Source organism: Apodemus sylvaticus, chromosome 2, assembly GCF_947179515.1.
Source record: "Apodemus sylvaticus chromosome 2, mApoSyl1.1, whole genome shotgun sequence".
In the NCBI taxonomy this organism is placed as follows: domain Eukaryota; kingdom Metazoa; phylum Chordata; class Mammalia; order Rodentia; family Muridae; genus Apodemus; species Apodemus sylvaticus.
This window is the reverse complement of record NC_067473.1, coordinates 25,802,238-25,821,192: the sequence shown is the minus strand read 5'-3', so window position 1 is coordinate 25,821,192 and position 18,955 is coordinate 25,802,238.

Genomic DNA, 18,955 nt, shown 5'->3' with positions numbered 1-18,955 from the left:
CACACTCTGTAGACCAGGCTGGCCTTGAACTCAGAAATCCACATGCCTCTGCCTCCCAAAGTGCTGGGATTACAGGTGTGTGCCACCACCAGCTGTCCCCAGTCTTGGCTTCTTGGTGGGCCCCAGCCACTCACCATTCAGGTGCAGCCCTGGGCTCTGCACACCATCCTCACCATTGCCTTCACACAACATGCTCTGCTCACAGAGTGTCTGGCAAGCTGCTTTCTGTCACTCTGCACACAAAGCCAGTTAGCACCATTCTAGCCCTAGTCCATGAGTGTGCAGAAGGCCATCCTGCCTGCTTCATAAGTCATCATAAGCAGAGGGGATGTGGCCAGGTTAGTACGAGGGACCAGCAACCTTTGGGTATTTCGGGTTCACACACAGGGAGCAGCCCTCACCAGGTGCCCCTTGTATCTGTCAGTGCTGAGACTCCAAACAGACACAACCTGTCCAGCTGCTGCTGGGCCACTGTGACCTAGTTGAGTGTGGGGTGGCCAGGGAGAGCGCTGTCCTCTGATAGCTTGCACATATGTACCAGTCTCTGAAAGCCGGCAGCATGTGAGTAGCAAGATGTGAACCGCAGCTGAGCAGAATGCAGGTGAATGGGCAGAGGCCACCACCCCTGGAGCTGAGACTGACTGAGTCCTCTCTGGCAGGACACCCCACTCTGTGATCTGTGAAGTAGTGCAATAGGAAGACACGGTCTTTTACATGTTTCTACATGTGGACTGTAGTCAGGTTTTCTCCCAGACCTTAGGATTTTGTATTATTATTATTATTATTTTAATTTTATTTTAATTTCACTGTTACCCTTCACTATTATCCTTTTTGTTGCAGTGTTGGAAAAGCAGAAGTTATTTGTGCCTCATCTATTACTACAAAAAATTAAATAAATGTGGCAATAAATGTTCTAAAATAAAAAAATGAAAAATAATAAAAAGAAAAAATTAAAAGAAAGAAAAGCTAGTCTTTATGTTACATACAAATTGATGCAACAATTGATGCTCTCTGGTAAAGATAAATATGACATATCACTGCCCTCTAGTGGCCATGCTGTGTCAACTACACCATTTGAGGCTGCCCTGAATCTCAGCTCTGATCCCAGACATTGTAAACAGTTAAGCAAGCCTGGAATGGGGTGAGTCTGTTCTTCCTGCTTTAGGAGCCAATCAGAGATTACGAAGGAGAGCCAATGAGAGACTGTCAAGCAGATGCTAGTGCTTAGACACTATCCTTTCTCCTTTGTTTCATCTTGAGGAAAGAATGTGATCTGAGTGGTGAATTGCTTTGGAATTTATTGAAACTTCCTTTGTCACAGTTCTGTGGTCACTTGATGAATGTACTATTTTCTTTTTTGTATTCGTGTGTGAAACTTTCCATCTAACTAGGCAAGTTTAAATATTAATTTGGTTGCTCCACCTTCTCATAAGCTTCCTTTATTCCTGACTTGGTTTTTCTGACACAGGCAACATAGACTTGTCCTCTTTAACTTTGATTCATTGCTTCTTACTGTGCTGACATTTTTGCCCCTGTATTTACAGTGACTGCCACTGCCTTCAGATCTTGTTTATCAGCTACCAATTTCCCTTTTATCGATTGTTTCAGGAAATAATTTATTTGGTCCGGTCTCTTTGTTTCTGTCTCATATGCATGCGTGCACACACATGTGAAGACAGAGTCCATGTTGGGCTCCCTCTATAACACCCACTTTCGCTTTAGACACAGGGTCCCACTTTGGAGCTATTGCCTGCCATTTTAGCTAGAATGGCTGGCCAGCGAGCCCTTGGCATCCACAGTGTCTTTTTCCCCTTGGAGATGTCATCATCATGGGTGTCATGTTAAATCCATGCCTGTTTTAAAAACTATTCTGCCTTCTCTTGTCTGAAACTATATCTCAATAATTTTGCTGCTTCCTATTTGTTCTTTAGCAAACAGGATACATAGCATTGTGTTACTATTGGGTTTGACAATCATGTTGCTTCATGCATCTCTGGTGGATTGCCTTTAGCTAGTGTGTGTGTGTGTGAGTGTGTGTGTGTGTGTGTGTGTGAGAGTGAGTGTGCGTGTGTGTGTGTGTGTGTGTGTGTGTGTGTGTGTGTTGAGTGTATGTATGTGTGTCCCTGTGAGCATTTGCCACATGTGTTCAGTTGTACATGGAGTTCAGAGGAGGGCATCAGCCTCCTCAGAGCTGGATTTCGTTGTAAGCCAGCCATGTGTGTGCTGGCAACTGAACTCAGGTCCTCTTTATTTGATGGGTCCCAGGTAAAGGTTTTTAGAACATTATAAAGTTAACAAACATCATACAGAGCACAACAGGATGAGATCACCATGACCTTGCTCTGAGTCAAGTTACTTTTCCTGTGTCAATTATTGGATATTACAGCAACAATCTGAAATAAGGGGCAGACATGGAACAAAATGGCTGTAGCTATACTGGTGGGTACAGGCCTCAGCATTAGAAAAGCCAGGTGTCTTTCAGTGACTAGTGCTCTCCTAAGAGTGCTAGGAGGTGCAAGTGATATTTTTCCAGATTCATTCTTGAGATACTTGAAAATCTTGTCCTATAGGTCTTTCATTGATTGCTTAGACTTATACCAAGATACATTTTTATTAATCCTGGGTATTGTAAAGACAGTTTTTTACTTTTTTCAGTTCATTGTGTATCTAGAGAATTTCCTGTAGGTGTTTATCAGCTGTAGTTCTATGGGACATCTTTAGGAATCACTTATGAATACTATCATATTATGTGCAAATAGCAGTTCTTTGACATTTTCCTTTTGTATCCCCTTGATATAGTTTGGTTTTCTGATTGCTATAGGTAGATATTCATGGATAAAGTTGAATAGATAGGAAGAGAAGCCTTTGCTGGCCTTGATTTTAGTGAAATACCTTTAAGTTTCTCTCCACTGTATTTGATGTTTTCTATAGACTTGATATTTATTGCTTGTGTTATGTTCAGTTATGTGTCTTGTATCCCTGTATGACAGTACTTTTAATATAACAGGGAGTTCAACTTTGTCAGTGATCTTTTCGTCATCTAATGAGATCATGTGCTTATATATTTTACTGTAGTTTTGATAGATTGAATCGATGGATTTTCCTATATTGTACAACGCTTGGGTTCCTGAAATGAAGACTGCTTGACAATGGGAAAGGATATCTTTAGTGTGTCCCTGGATTCTGTATGCCCGTATTTCATTGACTATTTTTACATCAATGTTCAAAATGTAAAGTGGTCTGGATTCCGCATTCATGTTGAATCTTTGTGTTTTAGGTATCAGCTTACCATGGCCTCAGAGAATGACCATGGCAATATTCCTTCTCTTTCTATTCATTGGAATAGGTTGTAGAGTGTTGGCATTAACAGCTTTTTCAAACTGGTAGAATTAGGCACCCAAACCATTTGGCCTTGCCCTGTTTGTATTGGGAGCCTTTTGATGAGAGTTACTATTTCCTTAGGGATTATAGGATTACTTAGTTAATTTACCAGATCTAGGTTAAACTTGGGTAATTGGTATCTGTCTAGAACACCATCTATTTCATTTAGATTTTCCAGATTAATTTATGCATCTGGTAGTGTTTATCAAACAAACCACAAACTGTTGTGAGAACCCATAAGTGAGTGTAAGACCCAGGCCACCTCCAAGTTCTAAGATGTTCACAGAGACCCCACAATAAGATAAAACATGCTAGTGTGACCTAAGTCTAGGATCTGCTTGTTTCCAGTGTACTACTGATGACCCTTTCTCCATCAGGATCAGCTCATAAATGTCAGAGCACCTAAGGTAGAGAGTAACAGAAGCCCCTCTACCCTGATGTTCTATAGGCTGAGCTAAAAGCCCTGGTTTACCTCTAACTGTTTGTGGACCCACTTCACCACTTCCTCCATATTTTAATACTCTGACTAACCTACAGTGTCAGTTAGTCAGTTCCATTCAAAAACTAAAACAGTCACCTGGATGAAACTATCCTCACTATACTCACAGATCTTCTATGAAAAAAAGTGCAGCTTTACCTGTCCCTCTTATGTTCCACATTTGCACATCATGCTCTCCATCAGAAACATGGCCACAGCTGCAGTCTCCACTCACTGTGGCTGTCCTTGAGCTTCCCACCAAAACTGCTTAGATTAAGATCTGTTTCTTGTTACCAAGATGGATTCATTATCCCATCACAGACTACAGGAGGCTAGTCTCAATTCTGAAGTTTACAGATATGTCTAGTCTACATTGTCATCCTAGATCAGAGGTGAAAACATTTTCAGGAAAATTGAAAAGAAGGGCTATTGGGGCACAAACCTGAAGACACAAAGAGCAGTGGTCCTATCAGAGACCTGCTTTGATGCCTGGCCGCACAAGACAATGAGCATGTGCAGCTAAATCCCCTGAACCTACACATCTCCTGAGATTTCTCCACTCAGTTGGAGGTGATCTAGTTCACATAATACAGCACAAGTGATGTGGAAGGTAAAAAGCCACCCGCAGGAAATGTGGGGGATGACTCACTGGTTAGAGCATCTACAGCACTCAGAAGAACCACAAGATATCTAATAATCATCTACAACAGGGAAAGTTATTACTTCTTGTGTCATATGAGGGGACTGCGCTAAGGAGGGGACACAGAAATACAGGAGAGAAAACACCCAATTCCAACCTCACTTCCAGAAGATCCTGCTATACCACTCCTGGGCATATACCCAGAGGATTCCTCACCATGTAATAAGGATACATGCTCTACTATGTTCATAGCAGCCCTATTTATAATTGCCAGATGCTGGAAAGAACCCAGGTATCCCTCAACAGAAGAGTGGATGCAAAAATTGTGGTATATCTACACAATGGAGTACTATTCAGCCATTAGAAACAATGAATTCATGAAATTCTTAGGCAAATGGATGGAGCTAGAGAACATCATACTAAGTGAGGCAACCCAGACTCAAAAGGTGAATCATGGTATGCACTCACTAATAAGTGGATATTAACCTAGAAACCTGGAATACCCAAAACATAATCCACACATCAAATGAGATACAAGAAGAAAGGAGGAGTGGCCCCTGGTTCTGGAAAGACTCAGTGAAGCAGTATTGGACAAATCCAGAATGGGGAAGTGGGAAGGGGTGGGTGGGAGGACAGGGGAAGAGAAGGGGGCTTACGGGACTTTCAGGGAGTGGGGGGCTAGAAAAGGGGAAATCATTTGAAATGTAAATAAATTATATCGAATAAAAAAATTAAAAAAAAATGAATCTAAACAGCAAAAACAAAAACACAGAAAATGTCTGGTCAATGATAAAATGTCTGGTTATCTACCATAAGTTAATTCTGGACAAGTGTATTCAAAGGCCATTATCTCTAGTCTTTTATTATCCCCGATTCTCTCTTGCAACAAAAGCCGAGGCACATGGCTCTGTGATTCCTCATTCTTTATGTACTCATTTGTGAATGTGGTAATTTTCCCAGGAGCTGTACATCAAATGATAGTATGTTACACAATAACAGATACACAGGGCCAATAAGAAATGTGTGTAATAGAGTGTTATATTCTAGGAGTAGGAGAATACATGACAACATGGATAAGGTATCACACATCATAAAGTGTTTATCCATGGGGAAAGCCACATTATCCATAAAAAAGACCATTGTCTTGTATACCGTGATGGACTTTGAATTCAATCTGTAGCCCAGACGTCCTGGAGCTTACAGAATTCCATTTCTGGTTGTGAGGTCTATGTCTACACAATAGGATAAAAAAAACGTGAATAAGGAACATAGTTTCAAAAGTTATGAGTTTCTAATAATTTTTTATTCATCAGAAATACATAAGAAAATGGGGTTTAAATGAAAATTACTATAAAAAGTGAAAAGCATAAACAAAAATTAAAAGCAATAACAATAATTTATAAAACCCATAATATCCATATAATAACATTAATTTATAACATAACAAATAGCAAAGCAACAAAAAGCAAAACATCAACCAAAACTCTAACAGCCTGTTTCTTCTCTTGGACACAGGGTGTCAGGTCAGTTACCTCAGTTTTGTCCCAAAGGGTGGTGTCAGCACAGGAAAGTGAATAAAATACAGAACTGACTGGCTCACTGGCTAGGGAGTTAGGGCCTATTCTCCCTGAGGGACTGAATTATGTGTAAGAAGATTCCTCCAAGTTATTTTGTGGCTGTTGGAGTTGGAGATCAGCAGTGTCTTCCTGAAGTGTCAAATCATTCTGCAGGAGGCCCTCTTCCTGGGCTGTGGAAATTTCAGCTCTTGCTACACTCTCTGCATCCTAGAAGAGGAAGGCAGTTATTAAGACAGAGGCTTGTTGGGAACCTAAATGTCAGCTGTCAGGCTGCTGCCTCTCAACATCTCAACAGGAATGTTATCGTTGATCTTTTAACTGACACCATTGCTGTTATAAGTGCAGGCACAGCAAAACATCCAGCACCATTCACCAAATACATGGGCCTGAGAGCTGTTACTCAGACTTCTATTAGTGCACAACAAGAAATGGGCAATGAGAAGAGAGCTCACTGGGTTACAGGAAGAAGGGAAAATGCACAGATCAAATACAAGGAGAAGAACATGTTACCTATTAGCATTTGGATTTTAACCCTGTATGATGCTTTCCACTGGGGAAGTCACATGACCCATGCATGACCTCTGTCACAGGACATAGAACTTGCTCAAAGCTCTGCAAAGCAGCCCAGCTAACATGAGCAAGTGTAGGAATGTGGTGTGTTATTGATCGATCACCCTTACTAGTCTTCAGATTAAAGAGGAGTAGTAAGGTATACTTGCCAATACATCAGCTTATCACAAGGCTAACAACCTCAAATCCTTGTGCAGAGACCACACAATGAACAACTGCATTCTCTGAGGTGGGTGGGAGTGTAGATTAGAAAGGTGCTAGGTGAAAGCAAAGATGGATGCAATGGGAAAATGTTATCAGTCAGTATAAGCCAGGCTGAGCTGCTTGTACCTACCTGATGTTGTAGGTCCTGGAGGATGCTGGGCTTCTCCTGTTCATCTTTATCAATCAGGTTCAAGTCAACTAGGTATTGCTGAATGATGGTCCACTCAGCGTGTACTTCCTTGTTCTCCTGCTTCAGTGTGACCAACCTCATATTCATAAGGTTCTTCTGCATCAGGAGCCGGCTGTGCAGGTTGCTAGAAACACAATCTTCATAGTAAGATCCTGCAGGCTCCTCCTCCCATTCCTACATCAAGGTTCCATTAACCCCACCAGGACCTAGGTTCCCATGAATACCTAATGCAGTACATCTCAATACATTATTAAGAGGTACACAGAGAATAGCAACTTGAGGGAAGAAAAAGTGATTGCTGCAGTCCAAACACAAATATGGTTGCATGTCTCTCCAAAAGAACGGGGTATCTGAAACTATCCATGGCAGCCCAATGCATTTCAGCAACATCAATTAGTAGGTTGCAGATACCCTCAATGCAGGTCAGTAGAACCAAGAGGAAGGCATTGTATCCATTTGTTAGATCACATTTAGCTCTGTAAAACCATCCCTGAGTCACACAAATCTAGTCATGTACTATAACCCTCTCATGATCTGAATCACTCTTCTAATGAGAGGCTCCTGATGATGCCTGGACAATGTTAGGGTGAGTAACAGTCTCTTACAGACTTTGAAACTGACAGGAGAAGTCCCAAGGCACAGTGATGGCCAAAAGGCCAAAAAGGTAGAATCAGACCTGCAGACTCTCCAGTCCAGGAACAAAGGAAGTCAGAAATGGCCATTGCACACCTGGTGACCTCCATGAACAGTACTTACCGATAGAAGTTAATCTCCTTCTTGAGATCCTGTAAGTTCTGTTTGGCCTCAATATTCTCCTTCTCTAAGGTGTGTAGAAATGTCATAATCTCCTTCTCCTTTAACTTCAATTTTTCATATAACGGATTTGGTGTGTAGTATGGTCTGTCCCCAGGAAGATAGAACTCCATGAACATGTGCTTTTTTTTAAAAACACCTTTTCAGAAACCAAGACACATACACATTTAAGTATTTTAATTAATTAATTAATTAATTTATTTATTTATTTATTTATTTATTTATTTATTTATTTATTTATTTTGGTTTTGTGAGACAGGGTTTCTCTGTGTAGCCGTGGCTATCCTGGAACTCACTCTGTAGACCAGGATGGCCTTGAACTCAGAAATCAGTCTGCCACTGCCTCCCAAGTGCTAGGATTACAGGCGTGTGCTACCATAGCCCTGCTGAAAATGTGTTTCTTTTTTTGTCCTATTTTTTCTTCGATATATTTTATATTTATATTTCAAATGATTTCCCCTTTTCTGACTTCCACTCTAGGAAATTTCCATAAGCCCTCTTCCCTCCCCCTACTCCCTCATCCACCCCTTCCCACTTCCCTGTTCTGGTATTGCTCCATTCTGCTACTGCTTTCCATAACCAGGGGCCACTCCTCCGTTCTAAGAACACATGAACACAGACTGGGTCTTGCACTCCCAGCACAGGAAGGTCAATTCCTGGATTCTACATGCTGGGATCTTTTTCATCTTTGGAAACTTTTTATCCTTTCCCAAGGACAGCATAAGCTATGTATCCAGATGGAGTGTGCCCTGGCTCCCTGTGTTTACTCATTAGCTCTGGAGGGGCAGTCTAGTTCCTTGTGCTCTCAAGAGCCTAGGCCACAGGTCATTGCCAACTAGACACCTGTGATTATATTTTCTCTGTTTTCACAATAAGTATTGTAATTCCTGGATAACTAATACTTTAGAGGCAGACATTACACATAATTCTTGAGGTGATACCATACATAATGACCTCTTTATAATCTGCCCAAGAGATGCAGCTGTATGCATAAGTGTGCCCATGAAGGGAAGGATCAATGCTATTTAATTTGATTCCTACTTTAACCACAAGAATCTCTGTCTCCTCTGCCCTCCCCTCCCCTCCTCTCCTCTCCCCTCTTCTCCTCTCCTCTCCTCTCCTTCCCTCCCCTCCTCCCCCATCCCCTCCCTTCTTCTCCCCTTTTCACCCCTCCCCTCTTCTCTCCTCCTCTCTTCTCCCCTCTCTCTCTCTCTCTCTCTCTCTCTCTTGATTTTTTCCCCTGAGGCAGGGTTTCTCTGTGTAGCCCTTGCTGTCCTGGATATCACTCTGTAGACCAGGCTGGCCTCGAATTCAGAAATCTTCCTGCTTCTCCCTCCCAAGCATATTAAAGCCATATGCTACCTCTGCCTGGACTGACCAGAACTATTTAAAGTAGGGGCTCCCAGACATCAGCACTCAGCTCACCTTGAAACAGCATTTAAATCCTCAGTCCAAAACACAGAGCACAAGATTCCTAAGTGTGGGGGTAAATATAAACACATAAAACAGAATCACATGTATGTACATGTAGAAGCAAACAGACTCATAGACTGGCACACACAAATTAGGTGAAAAGGACAGAGAGCCACAAAATGAGAAATAGAGACAGAATGAGAGAGAATAGGATGAGATTCAGACGAAGTGTATGCAACATTACTGTCTCAGAGTACCCTGGATGCCAGAGTTCCCTGAATTTAGAAGAGTAGAGAGGAATATAAACATTCAAAAATTCTTTCCCAGGAGATAACACAATCTTGTGCACCCCCACACATGTACACACAAAAAACAGACATACAGTCATGTATACACACATAAGAAGGAGAAAATTAGACACAGTCACAGAATGAGAAAGAGTGAATCTGAGACAGAATCAGAGAGAACACAACGATATGCAGAAGAAATACAACATTACTGTCTCAAAGTATAAGACACACAGAAAAGAGGAACAGGCAGATCCTCAGGCGTCTAGTCAAGAACTGAGATGAACAATGTGGGACCAGGCCCCGCCTTCTGCATCTAGCAGTTTCCAGCACTCAGTCAGCTACCAGTCCAGTACAAACACTCACAGCAAACTCTCAGCTCCTAAAACCTCACAAAGCACCTCCTTTCAAGGGCTTTCAAAATGCTTTCTGGGAACTCACTCTCCATTTTCTGTATCCCTGAATCAGACCACAAGTCCCACTTTTGACCTGGAGGATGCAGAGGACTCAATTTCCCATCTTACTCCTGTGAAAACTGCAGGTTCTGCCTCTCCTCTAATAAGGGTTTAGGGACATGAGGTTTTGCCCAGGGATATCATGAAAATAATTCTTCCTATGATTCACCATCTTAAAAAGACAAGTGTGGCATTTTGGACTCCATACAAACACCACAGCATTTGGAGGGATGCATACCTCTTGTTCATGGCTCCCTCTGTGACATAGATCAAGCGATCTCTCAGCTCATTTCTCTCTTGGGTAACGAGCTGCAGCTCTCTGGTCAGCCTCTCCTCTTCCTCCTTGGCCTGCTTCTTTCTCAGGAGAGTTACAGGAGATGATGTCTGCCTGCCAGCCCCTGTAGGTAAAAGAACACAAGTGAACTTAAATGTTGGGAATGCATAGAGTGTAGACAGTCTACTCTGAGGCCTATAAAGTAGGACAGCAGGACTTAGAACCCAGTGACACCACACAGAGTTTCGTCCAGGCTTTAGATGCATCCTCAGTGGACCTCAGTTCTCCCATCACTCTATAGAGACTAGGAGATGTAAGCAGCCATCTGTGTCCTCTGTCTCCCTATGTATTCTTATGATGACCACAGAGATGGCTTCTCCTGGCTAATTAACAAATGCACAGAGTGAAACTTGTCCTCAGAGTACTCAGTTCTTCGGTTTCTCAAGTCACATGATGAATTCATGATGTTCAGATCTCCTACCCTGTTACTCTTGGCCCATGACATAGCCTTAAAATGTCCTGCATGGGGAGAACATGGCTAACACACTGACCAATTATTTCCTCTACTGAAACACCAAACACTCCAGCAGTGGCCAGAGGGTGGAGTCTCTGGGTGTAGTTACAGTACAATAATACCTGCCGCTCACAACCAATGATAAGCTAAGGAGAACATTGAGGGAGAGGAAATCAGAGTAGTTCTGAGAATAAGAGGTGATGGCCAGGGGTCACAACTCTCTTCCTTGTACTACTGTCAGAGAGAAACTGAAGCTAAAAGAAGCGTGGTAGTGAAGGCATTGATGCCCTGCACCTTAATTGGTGTAGGTTAGATCCTCTGTGACTCCTGATGGTCTCATTGTGTCCCCAATTAACAACCATAATACCCAGTGAAAGAGAAAAATTGGAGTTCACATCATTACAGCTTTGATCTTGCCATATCCTGCTTTAAGAGATGAAAAAATAATGTTCTGATATACTTAATGTTCAAAAGTTGTGAAAATCCTGGAATCTCTTTTGCTTCCAAGAAGCTTCAATTCCTTTGTCGCATTTCTAGAAAGGCCAGCTCATGCCACCCTGGTAGGAAGCTCAATATCCACTTCCCAGTACTTACTCCACATTCTCCATGACCTCCTTTGTCCTTCATTGCTCTCAGATGAAAGGCCAGCTTCCTTCCTCCTCTTTCTTATCTCTCTGCATCCACATTGGTTCCCTGAAAAAGTTGTCTAATTTGGGCGAACATGTCTATCAATGTATCCTCTAGACACTGACTGGGAAACCTCAGGGCTTGTGCTGTTGCTACAATACTGGTGACATCATAGCTCATGCCAAGATCTCTCCAGGAGACAATAGAATGCTCAAGAAGGGACTGCTGATGTCATGGGTTACAGCCTTCTGCTCCCTGCTAATTTTCTTCCTTAACAAGAAGCTGAGGTGCCCTTTCCTGGAGACTCTCCTGGGACATAGCCTTTGAGCCCATCACCCTTACAAAGCCAGGGTTTCCTCTAGGCTTGATTAACATAACCTCAGCAATCCCTGTGCATTTAACTGAGGGTTTTTTTCAAACCATTCTCAGAAATGTATCATCCTACCTCACATTTCCCTCAATCAGCAATATGAGACATTAACATCTCAGATTATCTACTGAGATATCACTCAAGTTTCAATATGCAGTCAAAACGTTTCCTGTCTTATGTACAGGTGCATGAAATCACATCCAGAGCCTGCAGGGCAAATTAATATGTGGATGTATGTTAGGGGCTACACTCATGAAGTCTTCTTCTTAGCATTTGAAGTTGCCTCAAGATGTCTTAGCAGAGAAAGAGTTGCACACATCATAGTGTTGGCAAGAGTCTGGAAATCAGTTGGCAGAGGAAATTAAAAAAAAAAAAACTTTCCTGGTTCCTCCCTCCCCATAAATTCCATAAGCACTCTTCCCTCCACCCATTCCCTAAACAACCCCCTCCCACTCCTCTGTCCAGGTAATCCCCTACATTTCTGCATCAAGACTTTCCAGGACCATGGCCCTCTCCTTCCTTATCCTTGGGAATCATTTGATATGTGAATGTGTCTTGGAATTCAGAGCTTCTGAGCTAATTAATATCCACTAATCAGTGACAGCATTTCATGTCTTAAGATGATGTTTTCCAGTTCCAATCATTTGCCTAAGAATTTCATGATTTTTTTATTTTTAATTGCTGAGTAGTATTCCATTGTGTAAATATATCACATTTTCTGTATCCATTCCTCCATTGAGGGACATCTGGGTTCTTTCCTGCTTCTGGCTATTATAAATAAGGATGCTATTGTGAAGGGGGTCATTTCCATAACTTCTTTCTCAGCCTGCTTATCCTTTTAGTATAGGAAGGCTACTGATTTGCTTGAGTTGATTTTATAACCTGCCACTTTGCTGAAGTTTTTTATCAGCTGTAGGAGATCTCTAGTGGAGTTTTTTTGGGTCACTTAGGTAGACTATCATGTCGTCTGCAAATAATGATAGTTTGACTTCTTCCTTTCCAATTTGTATCCCTTTGACCTCCTTGTGTTGTCTAATTGCCCGAGCTAGTACCTCAAGTACAACATTGCAAAGATAAGGAGAATGTGGGCAGCCCTGTCTAGTCCCTGATTTTAGTGGTATTGCTTCAAGTTTCTCTCCATTTAGTTTGATGCTGGCTACTGGTTTGCTGTATATTGCTTTTACTATGTTTAGGTATGGGCCTTGAATTCCTGTTCTTTCCAAGACTTTAAGCATGAAAGGATGCTGAATTTTGTCAAATGCTATTTCAACATCCAGTGAAATGACCATGTGTTTTTTTTCTTTGAGTTTGTTTATGTAGTGGATTGCATTGATGGATTTCCGTCTATTGAAAAAACCCTGCATCCTGGGATAAAAATAAATAAGTAAATAAATAAGGATGCTATATACATAGTGGAACATGTGCCCTTATTGCATGCCAGGGAATACTCTGGGTATATACCCAGGAGTAGTATAATAGTGTCCTCTGGAAGTATCCTGCCCAGTTTTCTGAGGAACAGCCAGACTGATTTCCAGAGTGGCTGTACCAGCTTGCAATCCCACTAGCAGTGGAGGAGTGTTCTGCTTTCTCCACATCCTCGCCAACAACTAACTCCTGAGTTTTGAACCTTAGCCATTCTGAGTGGTGTGAGGTGAAATCTCAGGGACGTTTTGATTTGCAATTCCCTGATGACTAATTATGTTGAACATTTCTTAAGGTGCTTCTCAGCCATTCAAAATTCTTCAGGTGAAAATTCTTTGTTTAGCTCTGTACCGCATTTTTTTTTATTTTTTTATTCGATATAATTTATTTACATTTCAAATTATTTCCCCTTTTCTAGCCCCCCACTCCCCGAAAGTCCTGTAAGCCCCCTTCTCTTCCCCTGTCCTCCCACTCACCCCTTCCCACTTCCCCGTTCTGGTTTTGCCGAATACTGTTTCACTGAGTCTTTCCAGAACCAGGAGCCACTCCTCCTTTCTTCTTGTACCTCATTTGATATGTGGATTATGTTTTAGATATTCCAGTTTTCTAGGTAAATAACCACTTATTAGTGAATGCATACCATGATTCACCTTTTGAGTCTGGGTTACCTCACTTAGTATGATGTTCTCTAGCTCCATCCATTTGCCTAAGAATTTCATGAATTCATTGTTTCTAATGGCTGAATAGTACTCCATTGTGTAGATATACCACATTTTTTGCATCCACTATTCTGTTGAGGGATACCTGGGTTCTTTCCAGCATCTGGCAATTATAAATAGGGCTGCTAGGAACATAGTAGAGCATGTATCCTTATTACATGGTGGGGAGTCCTCTGAGTATATGCCCAGGAGTGGTATAGCAGGATCTTCTGGAAGTGAGGTGCCCAGTTTTCGGAGGAACCGCCAGACTGATTTCCAGAGTGGCTGTACCAATTTGCAATCCCACCAGCAGTTGAGGAGTGTTCCTCTTTCTCCACACCCTCTCCAACAACTGCTGTCTCCTGAATTTTTAATGTTAGCCATTCTGACTGGTATAAGATGAAATCTTAGGGTTGTTTTGATTTGCATTTCCCTAATGATTAATGAAGTTGAGCATTTTTTAAGATGCTTCTCCGCCATCCTAATTTCTTCAGGTGAGAATTCCTTTTTTAACTCTGTACCCCATTTTTTAATAGGGTTGTTAGGTTTTCTGGAGTCTAACTTCTTGAGTTCTTTATATATATTGGATATTAGCCCTCTATCTGATGTAGGATTGGTGAAGATCTTTTCCCAATTTGTTGGTTGCCGATTTGTCCTCTTGATGGTGTCCTTTGCCTTACAGAAACTTTGTAATTTTATGAGGTCCCATTTGTCAATTCTTGCTCTTCTTCAGGTGAAATTTTTTTGTTTAGCTCTGTACCCCATTTTTAATAGGATTATTTGGCTCTCTGGAGTCTAACTTCTTGAATTCTTTGTATATATTGAATATTACGGTTATCAGATATAAAGTTGGTGAAGATCATTTCCCAATTTGTTGGTTGTCATTTTGTCTGATTGATAGTGTCATTTGCCCTACAGAAACTTTGTAATATTATGAGGTCCCATTGTCAATTCTTCCTCTTAGAGCATAAGCTATTGGTGTTCTGTTTAGGATATTTTCCCCTGCACCCATGTGCTCATTGCTCTTCCCCAGTTTCTTTTCTATTAATTTTTGTGTGTCTGGTTTTATTGGAGGTCCTTGATCCATGATCCACGTGGAGTTGAGCTTAATACAAAGAGATAATAATGGATCATTTTGCATTCTCCTGCATGCTGACCTCCAGTTGAACCAGCACCATTTGTTGAAAAGGCTACCCTTTTTCCACTTGATGGTTTTAGCATTTTTGTGGAATATCAAGTGAACGTAGGTATGTGGGTTCATTTCTGGGAGTTCAGTTCTATTCCATTGATCTACCTGCCTGTGACTGTACCAATGCCATGCAGCTTTTAACACTATTTCTCTGTAGTACTGCTTGAGGTCTGGGATACTGTTTACCACAGAAGGTCTTTAACTGTGGAGAATAGTTACATTCTCTCTCTACAAGTGTTTCTTGCTGGAAATAGGAGAAGTGGAAATGATCTTCCCCATTCGTGAAAAATGGAGCATAAATGAGGACTGGGACACCAGCAGTGTCTCCTGGCCTTTGTATGCTTAGACTGGGTTCACAGGGAAGGTGGAGTGACAATTTTGTGTCCCTGTAATCCTGAAATCCTGGATGTGTCAGACCTCCTGGGAGTCAAGTTGCCTCTGGGATCTTGTAATCCTTTTGTGACCAATCCCCTGGGATCCTGGAACCCAGGAATACTGTGATTCTGGTCATGTTAGAGCATGTAGGATTATAGTTTCCTCTTGGTGTTGCTGGACTGCCTTCAGAGTTAGCAACCAAGTTAAACCAGCCAAGACTGAAATGTACCCATACTACTGGTCGGGCATGTAACCTGTGTTTCTGGATCCCACTAGTCCCAGTTATGTCCAGTGGTGTTAGAACAGATGTTTTGTCCTCCTTATGTATCATCCTATGATCCTGGGTGTTTTAGAGCTCCTGGAAGTGGGACTTCTGGGTGTTACAATTCTGTCAACAGAGTTCATGACCAAGGTAAACCAGCCAGTCTAGTGCCCTAATCATTTAAAAGAGAGATATTAATAAGTAAAACCTCAATAAATGGGAAATCACCCCCTCTAATAAATCTCTCAAAAGAAAAGTTATCAAACAAAATTTTTTACAAAAAACTTGAAACTTGGTTTTTTTTTGGAATCTGTTTTGGACAACAATTACATTCTAGAAAATAGTGTATTACTTCTGACAGTGTGTTACTTCATATATTCCTTGGCAAAACTGACACAGTTATACAATTACCTCAAATATGAATGAGTGACTTAAATTAAGCAAAGTTTTCTTTGTTTGTTTTTTAAAGTTCTAATTGCCATAGTGGATAGGGAAAATAAAAGGAAGTGTAACTAACTCATGAAGAACTACAGGGAACATATTTTTCTTTTAATTTTTTATTAGATATATATTTTTTCTTTTAAATTTTTAATTAGATACATTCTTTACATTTCAAAAGTTGTCCCTTTTTGTGGTCCCCCCTGAAACTCCCATAACCCATTTCTCCTATCCCTGTTCCCCAGTCAACCCACACCAGCTTCCCTGTCCTGGTGTCCTGATATTCCCATAAACTGCAGCATTGAGACTTCCTGGACTCAAGGGCCTCTCCCTGCTTTGATGTCCAAAAACTCAGGAGACAGCAGTTGTTGGTGAGTATTTGGAGAAAGAGGACTACTCCTACACTAGTAGTGGAATTGCAAGGTGGTACAACCACTTCAGAATTCAGTTTGGTTGTTCCTCAGCAAATTAGGCATATTACTAATAGAGGATTCTGCTATACCACTCCTGAGAATATACCCAAAGGATTATCAACTATTTAATAAGAACACATACTCTACTATGTTTATAGTAGCCTTATTTATAATAGCCAGAAGCTAGAAAAAACCCAGATGTCCCTCAAAAGAGGAATGGATACAGACAATGAGGTACGTTTACACAATGGAACTATTCAGCTATTAAAAACAATAAAATCATAAAATTCTTAAGCAAATAGATGAAACTAGAAAATATCATCCACTCACTAATAAGTGGATATTAACCTAGAAAACTGGAATACCCAAAACATAATCCACACATCAAATGAGGTACAAGAAGAACAGAGGAGTGGCCCCTTGTTCTGAAAATACTCAGTGAAGCAGTATAGAGCAAAATCAGAAGAGGGAAGGGTTGGGTGGGAAAACAGGGGGACGGAAGGGGACTGATGGGACTTTCGGGGAGTAGGGGTCCAGAAAAGGGGAAATCATTTGAAATGCAAATAAATATATCAATAAATTAAAAAAAAAGAAAAGAAAATATCATCCAGATTGTGGTAACGCAATCACAAAAGAACACACAGTACCATGGTACATGCTCACTGATAAGTGGATATTAGCCTAGAAGCTTGGGATAATCAAGATACAATTCACAGACCAAATGAAGCTCAAGAAGTAAGAATTAAGTATGGATACTCTCATCTTTCTTAGAAGGGGGAGCAAAATACCCACAGGAGGAGGAACAGAGACAAAGTGTGGAGAAGAGCCTGGGGGAAAGATTATACTGAGACTGCCCCTCCTAGGGATCCATCCCATATACAGTTACAAAACCCAGTCACAGTGCTTGCTGAGAGGAGCCTGATATAGCTGTCACCTGGGAGGCTCTGCTAGCGCATGAAAAATACAGAAGGGGACACTCTCAGCCAACCATTGAACTGAGCACAGGGTCCCCAATGGAGTAGCTAGAGAATGGACTACAGGAGCTGAAGAGGTTTGTAGTTCCATAGAAGGAACAACCATTTGAACCACCAAGTATCCCCATAGCTCCCTAAACCACCAACCATGGAAGAACCCATTGCTCCAGATGTTTATTCAGCAGAGGATGGTCTTGCTGACCATCAAAGGGAGAGAAGGCCCATGGTCCTGAGAAGACTCGATGCCCCAGTATAGAGGAATGTCTGGACAGGCAATCAGAGTGGGTGGATTGGTGAGCAGGGGGAGGGGTATGGGTTAGGGGATTTTCGGTGGGGCTGGGGAGACCCAAAGGTGGAAAACATTTTAAATGTAAATAAAGAATATATTTAATAAAAAAGAATCAATGAGTCATTTTGACTAAAATAGTGTAGGTGAGGATTATTTACAGTTATGTGAAGACTTAAAGGTAGGTGACTCTACAAAGTTTCCCATGAACCCCTCTGGAAATTGCAATGTAGAGCTCTCTTTATGATTCCCAGCAGTGTTACATGCAGATATTCCCAGAAATACAGCAAGTCCAGGTGTCTCTCTTCCCAGCTTGTGTTTCTAGCTTTCTTAACCTGGCCTTGTGTAACCTTTTTAATTTTGAGATTATTTGAGAATTGTGAGTCTCTCATTTCCATAATTGAAGGAGCCTTCTCCTTCCTTTATAAGTAAAATCAATTTTCACTAGTTCAACTAGAAACTCCTGAGCATTAAGGAGCCTTTCCTTAGTATGGTCCCTTTAAATTCTGAGAGAATTGTTACACAGTAAAGAAATCACCGTACTTATGGTGGTGCTATGTTGAATGATTCCTGACCTTTATTACAATGTCTAGGTAAATAAAAATTGAAGGGATCTGTGAATAAACAATTGTCTTATGAATGCATTTCAAATATATTATTAAAAATATACAAATAAATAAAAAGAAAAATTCTTCCAATGTATACAGTTGCTTGTTTTTCAGTTTATTCCAGGTGTATTCAAGTTGACACTAAAAATAGAGATCACACTATATAGAAACAAAATAAACTAAGAAACAATGTGTGCATATATATGTTTAAAAATATGAGTGTGTGTGTGTGTGTGTGTATGTGTGTGTAAGTGCTTCATTGAGATGTATTGGATCCCATGAAATGTTTGTTCAAGAGTATAAAGTAATCCAGTTGTGTGATTTCTTTTTATTTTCAAGCTCATCCTTCAGAAAATAAACAATTTTTTCAAAAGTGAAAGCAAAAAAGTAATCTCCTTTCAGCAAAGCCAATAGAAGATAGCAACACAAACCTCAATTGTTCCTTAATACCTCTTAATATTAATGTTCTCAATTTCTCCATAAAAGACATAGACTAA